General features: G+C 41.3%; 2 non-coding genes across 2 annotated transcripts; both read left to right on the forward strand.

Annotated features, from left to right (window-relative positions):
• Positions 1-1,715: 1,715 nt before the first annotated feature.
• Positions 1,716-1,819, forward strand: LOC112740067 (small nucleolar RNA R71). Its single transcript, XR_003171002.1, has one exon. It is a non-coding gene; the product is annotated as a small nucleolar RNA R71 (small nucleolar RNA).
• A 6,669-nt stretch (positions 1,820-8,488) lies between these two features.
• Positions 8,489-8,596, forward strand: LOC112739091 (small nucleolar RNA R71). Its single transcript, XR_003170032.1, has one exon. It is a non-coding gene; the product is annotated as a small nucleolar RNA R71 (small nucleolar RNA).
• The last annotated feature ends 417 nt before the right edge of the window (positions 8,597-9,013 follow it).

Here is a 9,013-nt window from a genome sequence, read left to right on the forward strand (position 1 = left end):
CCAAACACAGATGGCTACTATCATCCTTAGGCTTTTCAGGTTCTGGTTCAGGCTCAGATGCAGGTTTGAAAACTTTGAAAATGAGCTGTTCATCATGTATTCTTAGAATTAGCTCTACTTGTTCTACATCTATGAGCGCTCTAGTAGTGGCTAGAAATGGTCTTCCCAGAATGATAGGGTGTAGGTAGCTTTCCTCCATGTCCAAAATGACAAAGTCTGTGGGGAAGTAATAATCTCCCACTTTCACCAGCACATTCTCAACTACCCCTTCAGCTTGCTTCTGAGTTTTGTCAGCCAGTTGTATGATTACATCAGTGGATCTCACCTCATTCAGTTGTAGCCTCTTCATAAGAGTTAGAGGCATCACATTTATGCTAGCTCCTAGATCACAGAATCCTCTGTCAATTTTTGTTTCTCCTATGATGCAAGGAATATGAAAACTTCCTGGGTCTGTTTTCTTAGAGACTGTGTCTTTCTTGATCAGAGCACTGCATTCTTTGTTCATTGTTACCGTTTGTCCTCCCTTCAAAACTCTTTTCTTGCTCAACAATTCCTTTAAATACTTGATGTGTGTAGGCATTTGATGGAGAATCTCAAGAAAGGGAATATTGATATGGAGAGACTTAAATGTCTCTAAAAACCTTGAATAGGTTTTCCCTTTTTCACCTCCTCCTAACCTCTGAGGAAATGGTGCTTTTGGTTGGTATGTTTCCATCGTGCCTTTTTGCAGTTCCTTGGCTTGCTTAGTTTCACTTTCCTGCTTAGCTTCTTCCACACCTTCCTTCAAGGTTTCTGGCTCCTGCTCTGAGGGCCTGATTCCTTCTTCTTCTGAGACTTCCTTCAATATGGTGATGGCCTTGCATTCTTCCCATCTCACTCTCTTTTGTTCCCCTTTAGGATTCTTTTCTGTGTCACTAGGGAACACTGCAGTTGATTTGGGGGCCTGTTGAGATAGCTCTCCTACTTGAGACTCCATCCTCTTGAGTTTTTCACCATGGTTTCTTAAGGTAGTTCTCACATCATCCCTGAAGCTTTTCAATTCAATTATGTCTTGACTCATGGTTGCCATCATTCCTTCTATCCGGTTTAATTGATCTTGAAATTGTTGGTTCGGATTAGGTTGGGTAGGTTGATTATTTTGGCCATGATATGGTGGTTGAGAGTAAGTGTTTTGTGTGGCTTGGTATGATCTTTGGTTGGAGTTTTGGTATGTGGAATTGTTATGTTGGTTGTGGTTGTAAGGTTTGTGGTTTTGTGGTTGGGTTTGTTGGTTCCCCCACCTAAAGTTTGGGTGATTTTTCCATCCTGGGTTGTAAGTGTTGGAATGTGGATCATATGATTGCCTTTGTTGGTTTCCCACATAGTTGGCCTCTTCCCAATCACCTCCTTCAATGCTTACTTCCTCTTGATCTTGTGTGTGTATTGCAGCCACTTGCTTTGTTTCTAATTGCCTGGTAAGCTCTGCTAGTTGCTTGGCAAACACCTTGTTTTGGGCTAGAATTGTATCAACATGGTTCAGCTCCATGACTCCCTTAGTGTTGTGCCTCTCTGATGCATAGTAGTACTCATTCTCAGCCACTGTCTCAATCACTTCAATGGCTTCTTCCACAGTCTTTTTCCTGTTCAATGAACCTCCTGATGAGTGGTCTACAGCCTTCCTTGATTCATAAGAGAGTCCATCATAGAAAATATGCAATTGCACCCAGTCATGGAACATGTCTGGTGGGCATTTCCTTGTCAAATCCTTGAACCTCTCCCATGCCTCGTAGAGAGTTTCACCATCTTGTTGTCTAAAAGTTTGAACCTCAGATCGAAGCCTATTGACCTTTTGTGGGGGGTAGAAACGTGCCAGAAACTTGCTTTCCACCTCATCCCATGTTGTTAGACTCCCCCTTGGGAATGATTCCAGCCACTTAGCTGCTTTGTCCCTAAGTGAAAATGGGAACAAAAGCAGTTTATAGGCATCTTCCTGGACTCCATTGGACTTCACAGTGTCACAAATTCTCAGGAATTTTGTGAGATGTTGGTTTGGGTCTTCATTAGCACTTCCACTAAATGAACAATGATTCTCCACAAGTGATATTAGCTGTGGTTTGAGCTCAAAATTGTTGGCCTGAATGGGTGGTTTCTGAATGCTGCTACCACAATTCCCAGAGGTTGGGTTTATGTATGAACTAAGAACCCTCCTCTCAGGAATGGCATTGTTTCCATCGGCTCTCTCATGGTTGTGAACTTCTCTATCCATGTTGAGATCTAGAGCTTCCTCAAAATTGTCCTCAGATTCTCCTTCAGATTCTTCTTCTCCCAGTACTCTCTTCCCTCTTGCTTCCCTTCTAAGTCTATGAAGGGTCCTCTCTGGTTCGGTATATAGAGGAGTCGATGTCTCTCCTCTCCTACCTGTCATACAAGAACACAGCACAGGCAACAAACAAGTGAAATACTCTTGGTTAATGGAAGAGTATGGTTAGAGCAATTGAGGAATTAATTCAAACAGTTAGTGAGTCAGTGAGTTAGTTGCTTGAATTTAAAGGCATAAAGAAAGAAAGCATGTAACAGAGTGCAGAAATTAAAATTCAACAAGTAACTTGTACTGAATTAATCAAAACAAACAAAAAAATATTGCTCAATCTAGTTAACTTCCAATTTGAGAATTGTCAATCGAAAACCAATCCCCGGCAACGGCGCCATAAACTTGATGCGCAACTAGTTATGCTACAATTTAGGAAATTGCACGATCGGCAAAATTCCTTCCGGCAAGTGCACCGGTTATCGTCAAGTAAAAACTCACAATAGAGTGAGGTCGAATCCCACAAGGATTGGTTGAGCGAGCAATTCGGATTAGAGGTGTGTTCTAGTTGAGCGGAATCAAGATTTAGATGAGAATTGCGGAATGTAAAATTGGCGGGAAATGTAAATGACAAGAAATTTAAATGGCGGAATCTTAAATTGCATGAATTAAAGAGCAGAAGCTAAATTGCTGAAATTAAAAGGGAATGGGGGTGATTGCATGAATTGAGTTGCAGAATGTAAAGAGAAAGTGGAAATCAGAAATGGGGAATTCATTGGGTTATAGGAGATATTGAGATCTCCGAATCAAAACATGTTTATCTCTTCCTCAACCAATGCGTTCATTAAATTTTGCTTGGCAATCTTATATGATTGGATCCCAATCCCTTGGCTCACCAATTCTCTCTAAAAACAAACAAATTCCCAATCCCTTGGTTTAAATGTTCATAAGAAGAGATGATGCTCGATCACTGATTATACCACACAGTTTCATGAACCACAATTTGGTAGGATTACATGTCACAATATCCATCCAAACCCCAATCCAATTCACTGTGAGAAAGCTTCTCTAGCATGAATCCTCCATTCCTTTCCCAAGGTTCCGAAGGATTCCAATTATGGGTAGTTTCTTTCCCAAGACAACTACCCAATGGAATTAGATCGAGAAGCTTTCTAACAAAATTCAAGAGAAAAGATTGAAGAAGAAGATAAACTATTATTGATTCATTGAATTACAATAGAGCTCCCTAACCCAATGAAAGGGGGTTTAGTGAGTCATAGCTCTGAATTCAATTACAAAGAAATGAAAACTAGCTAAATGAAAAGGTAAAAAGTCCCCTCTAACTTCAATTCTATCCTATTTATACACTTTCTATATTGAGCTTCTGTTATGTTTCTTGGGCTTTGAGGCCTCTCCCTGCTTTCCTTTTGCTTTGGGTTTATGATCCATAATCTTGATGAAGCTGCTGATCCAAATTCTGTAACATTCATTGAGCCAACTTAGTGATAATCAAATAATAATACATGACTCAACAAATTGAAATTTCAGACTCATCAATCCTTCAGGCCCAATCCCATAAACCATGATATTCAATTGGGTTTCATGCCAGAGTAAGTTTAAGTTAATGTTTGTGCTCAAAGACTAACTTTAAACCGCAATATTTTTGGCCCAGAAACCTTTTCCAAGAGTGGCGTTTAAGTTGCAGTTTAAGCTTAAACTGCAGCTTAAACGCCAGACACTTCCAGTGAAGCCTTTTGTAGAAGCACATTTAAGCTTCAGTTTAAGGTTAAACTGGAGCTTAAACGTGGAAATGGAAGAAGGCAGCCCTGGAGAGTCAAGTAGTCGAACACGTTTAAGCTTCAGTTTAAGGTTAAACTGAAGCTTAAACGTGGAGATAGGAAGGGCAGCCCTGGAGGTCGAACACGTTTAAGCTCCAGTTTAAGGTTAAACTGGAGCTTAAACGTGGAAATGGAAGAAGGCATCCTGGAGGTCGAACACGTTTAAGCTCCAGTTTAAGGTTAAACTGGAGCTTAAACGTGGAAGCTGAGAAAGGTAGCCCTGGAGGTCGAACACGTTTAAGCTCCAGTTTAAGGTTAAACTGGAGCTTAAACGTGGAAGCTGAGAAAGGTAGCCCTGGAGGTGTCGAACACGTTTAAGCTCCAGTTTAAGGTTAAACTGGAGCTTAAACGTGGAAATGGAGAAAGCAACCCTGGAGGAGAAACTTGGTCGAACACGTTTAAGCTCCAGTTTAAGGTCAAACTGGAGCTTAAACGTGGAAATGGCTCCCTGGTGCTTTTCCCCTTTCTGGCGTTTAACCTCCAGTTTAAGGTTAAACTGGAGGTTAAACGTGTAACTGCCCCCCTTGGTGTCCTTCTCACTTCTGGCGTTTAACCTCCAGTTTAAGGTTAAACTGGAGGTTAAACGTGGAATGCTTCTTTGGTGAGACTTTCATTCTGGCGTTTAACCTCCAGTTTAAGGTTAAACTGGAGGTTAAACTTCAGTTTCAGCATTTCTTATCCTTCATGATTCTGGCGTTTAAGCTCCAGTTTAGGCTTAAACTGGAACTTAAACTCCACATGTGATATTCAAGCTTCCTTTATTGATTTTGTTGCTTCCTTGCCTAGCCTCTTCTTCCCTGAAATCATCCAAACAATTGCATCAAAGTCTTGCAAAATTTCATGAGAAATCTTCCATTCATAGCATTCAAGTAATATAACTAAAACTCATGGAATTTGCATCAAAATTATATTGTTTGGATGGTTCATTGCTTTGTTATTCTTTTAACCATTCTTGGTTACTTTAAGCTCAAGAAAATGCATAAAACCACTAAAACTAACAGGAAAATACTAGTGAAACTAGCCTAAGATGCCTTGGCATCATCAGCCACCTTGTAGAGTTCTTGAGGTATAATCTCATGAACTTCCACTTCCTCCCCAATCATGATACTATGGATCATGATGGCCCGGTCTACAGTAACTTTAGACCGGTTGCTAGTAAAAATGATTGAGCGTTGAATAAACTCCAACCATCCTCTAGCTATAGGCTTTAAGGTCCAATCTTCTTAATTGAACCGGCTTGCCTCTTGAGTCAACCTTCCATTGAGCTCCTTCTACACATACGTCCATGAGGACTTGGTCCAACCTTTGATCAAAGTTGACCCTTCCAGTGTAGGCTCGTGCGTTTTCTTCCATCATTGGCAAGTTGAACGCCAGCCTTACATTTTTCGGACTAAAATCTAAGTATTTCCCCCGAACCATGGCAAGCCAATGCTTTGGATTCGGGTTCACACTTTGATCATGGTTCCTAGTGATCCATGCATTTGCATAGAACTCTTGAACCATTAAGATCCCGACTTGTTGAATGAGGTTGGTAAGAACTTCCCAACCTCTTCTTTGGATCTCAAGTCGGATCTCTGGATACTCATTCTTTTTGAGCTTGAAAGGAACCTCAGGGATCAATTTCTTCTTGGCCACAACTTCATAGAAGTGGTCTTGATGGACCTTTGAGATGAATCTCTCCATCTTCCATGACTCAGAGGTGGAAGCAATTGCCTTCCCTTTCCTCTTTCTTGAGGATTCTCTGGCCTTAGGTGCCATTGATGGTTATGGAAAAACAAAAAGCAATGCTTTTTACCATACCAAATTTAAAATGTTTGCTCATCCCCGAGCAAAAGAAGAAAGAAAGAAGGAGAGGAAGAAAAAGAAGGAGGAGATGAAGGGAGAAGGTGTATTCAGCCAAGGGGGAGAAGAGAGGGTTGTGTTGTGTGAAAATGAAGAAGGAATGAGGGGTTTATATAGGAGTGGGGGAGGGATTAGGGTTCGGCCATTAGGGTTGGGTTTGGGAGGGAAAATATTTTGAATTTTATAGGTAGGTGGGGTTTATGGGGGAGAGTGGATGGATGTGAATGGTGAAGAGGTGATGGGGAAGAGTGATTGAGGTGATTGGTGAAGGGTATTTGGGGAAGAGGGATATGAAGAAGGTGTGAAAAGGAGAGAAGAAGGTGGTGGGAATCCTGTGGGGTCCACAGATCCTGTGGGGATCCTGTGGGGTCTACAGATCCAATAGAGCCAAGGACTTAACATTCCTGCTCCAATTAGGCGTGTAAAACGCCCTTGCTGTGCAATCCTGGCGTTTAACGCCAGACTGCTGCCTGTTTCTGGCGTTAAACGCCCAAATATAGCTTGTTCTGGCGTTTAACGCCAGGTAGATGCTTGTTTCTGGTGTTAAACGCCAGCTTGGTGCTTGTTTCTGGCATTAAACGCTAGACAGATGCTTGTTTCTGGCGTTTAAACGCCAGAATGCTCCTCCTCCAGGGTGTGCTATTTTTAATGCTGTTTTTCATTCTGTTTTTGATTTTTCAGTAGTTTTTGTGACTCTACATGATCATCAACCTAATAAAACACGAAAATAACAATAAAAATAAAATAGACATAATTAAATAACATTGGGTTGCCTCCCAACAAGCGCTTCTTTAATGTCAATAGCTTGACAGTGAGTTCTCATGGAGCCTCACAGATAATCAGAGCAAGGTTGGAACCTCCCAACACCAAACTTAGAGTTTGAATGTGGGGGTTCAACACCAAACCTAGAGTTTGGTTGTGGCCTCCCAACACCAAACTTAGAGTTTGACTGTGGGGGCTTTGGTTGACTCTGCAATGAGAGAAGCTTTTTATGCTTCCTCTCCATGGTTACAGAAGGAGATCCTTGAGTCTTAAACACAAGGTTGTCCTTATTCAGTTGAAGGATTAACTCTCCTCTGTCCACATCAATCACAGCTCTTGCTGTGGCTAGGAAGGGTCTTCCAAGGATGATGGATTCATCTTCATCCTTCCCAGTGTCTAGGATTATGAAATTAGTAGGGATGTAAAGGCCTTCAACCTTTACTAGCACGTCCTCTACTTGTCCATAAGCCTGTTTTCTTGAGTTGTCTGCCATCTCTAATGAGATTCTGGCAGCTTGCACCTCAAAGATCCCAAGTTTCTCTATTATAGAGAGTGGCATTAAGTTTATTCCTGACCCCAGGTCACACAGAGCCTTTTCAAAGGTTATGGTACCTATGGTACAGGGAATTAAGAATTTGCTAGGATCCTGTTTCTTTTGAGGTAACTTTTGCCTATCCAATGCATTCAGTTCATTGGTAAGCAAGGGAAGTTCATCTTCCCAAGTCTCATTGCCAAATAATTTGGCATTCAGCTTTATGATTGCACCAAGGTACTTAGCAACTTGCTCTTCAGTAACGTCTTCATTCTCTTCAGAGAAAGAATACTCATCAGAGCTCATGAAGGGCAGAAGGAGGTTCAATGGAATCTCTATGGTCATTAGATGAGCCTCAGATTCTTTTGGTTCCGCAAAGGAAAACTCCTTATTGGTCACTGAACGTCCCAGGAGGTCTTCCTTACTAGGATTCACGTCCTCCTCCTCCCTTGTAGGTTCAACCATGATGGTCAAATCAATAGGCTTGCACTCTCTCTTTGGGTTTTCTTCTGTATTGCTTGGGAGAGTACTAGGAGGAGTTTCAGTGACCCTTTTACTCAGCTGGCCCACTTGTGCCTCCAAATTTCTAATGGAGGACCTTATTTCATTCATGAAACTCACAGTGGCCTTAGATAGATCAGAGACTATATTTGCTAAACTAGATGGGTTCTGCTCAGAATTCTCTGTCTGTTGCTGAGTGGATGATGGAAAAGGTTTGCTATTGCTAAACCTGTTTCTTCCACCATTATTAAAGCCTTGTTGAGGCTTTTGTTGATCCTTCCATGAGAAATTTGGATGATTTCTCCATGAGGGATTATAGGTGTTTATATAGGGTTCACCCATATAATTCACCTCTACTATTGCAGGGTTCTCAGGATCATAAGCTTCTTCTTCAGAAGATGCCTCTTTAGTACTGTTGGATGATTCCTTCAATCCATTCAGACTCTGAGAGATCATATTGACTTGCTGAGTCAATATTTTATTCTAAGCCAATATGGCATTCAGGGTATCAATTTCAGGAACTCCCTTCCTCATAGGCCTCCCATTACTCATAGGATTCCTTTCAGAAGTGTACATGAACTAGTTATTTGCAACCATGTCAATGAGTTCTTGAGCTTCTGCAGGCGTTTTCTTTAGGTGAATGGATCCACCTACAGAATGATCCAATGACATTTTAGATAATTGAGACAGACCATCATAGAATATATCCAGGATGGTCCATTCTGAAAGCATGTCAGAAGGACACTTTTTGGTCAGTTCCTTGTATCTCTCCCAAGCTTCATAGAGGGATTCACCTTCTTTCTGTTTGAAGGTTTGAACATCCACTCTAAGCTTACTAAGCTTTTGAGGAGGAAAGAACTTGGCTAAGAAAGCCGTGACCAGCTTATCCCAAGAGTTCAGGCTATCCTTAGGTTGAGAGTCCAACCATATTCTAGCTCTGTCTCTTACAGCAAACGGGAAAAGCATAAGCCTGTAGACCTTGGGATCAACTCCATTGGTCTTAACAGTATCACAGATTTGCAAGAATTCAGTTAGGAACTGAAAAGGATCTTCTGATGGAAGTCCATGAAACTTGCAATTCTATTGCATCAGAGAAACTAATTGAGGTTTAAGCTCAAAATTGTTTGCTCCAATGGCAGGGATTGAGATGCTTCTTCCATGTAAATTGGAATTTAGTGCAGTAAAGTCACCAAGCATCTTCCTTGCATTGTTATTATTTTCGGCCATGTCTCCTTCTTTTTCGAAAATTTC

The sequence above is a fragment of the Arachis hypogaea genome, chromosome 13 (assembly GCF_003086295.3).
Source record: "Arachis hypogaea cultivar Tifrunner chromosome 13, arahy.Tifrunner.gnm2.J5K5, whole genome shotgun sequence".
Lineage (NCBI taxonomy): Eukaryota > Viridiplantae > Streptophyta > Magnoliopsida > Fabales > Fabaceae > Arachis > Arachis hypogaea.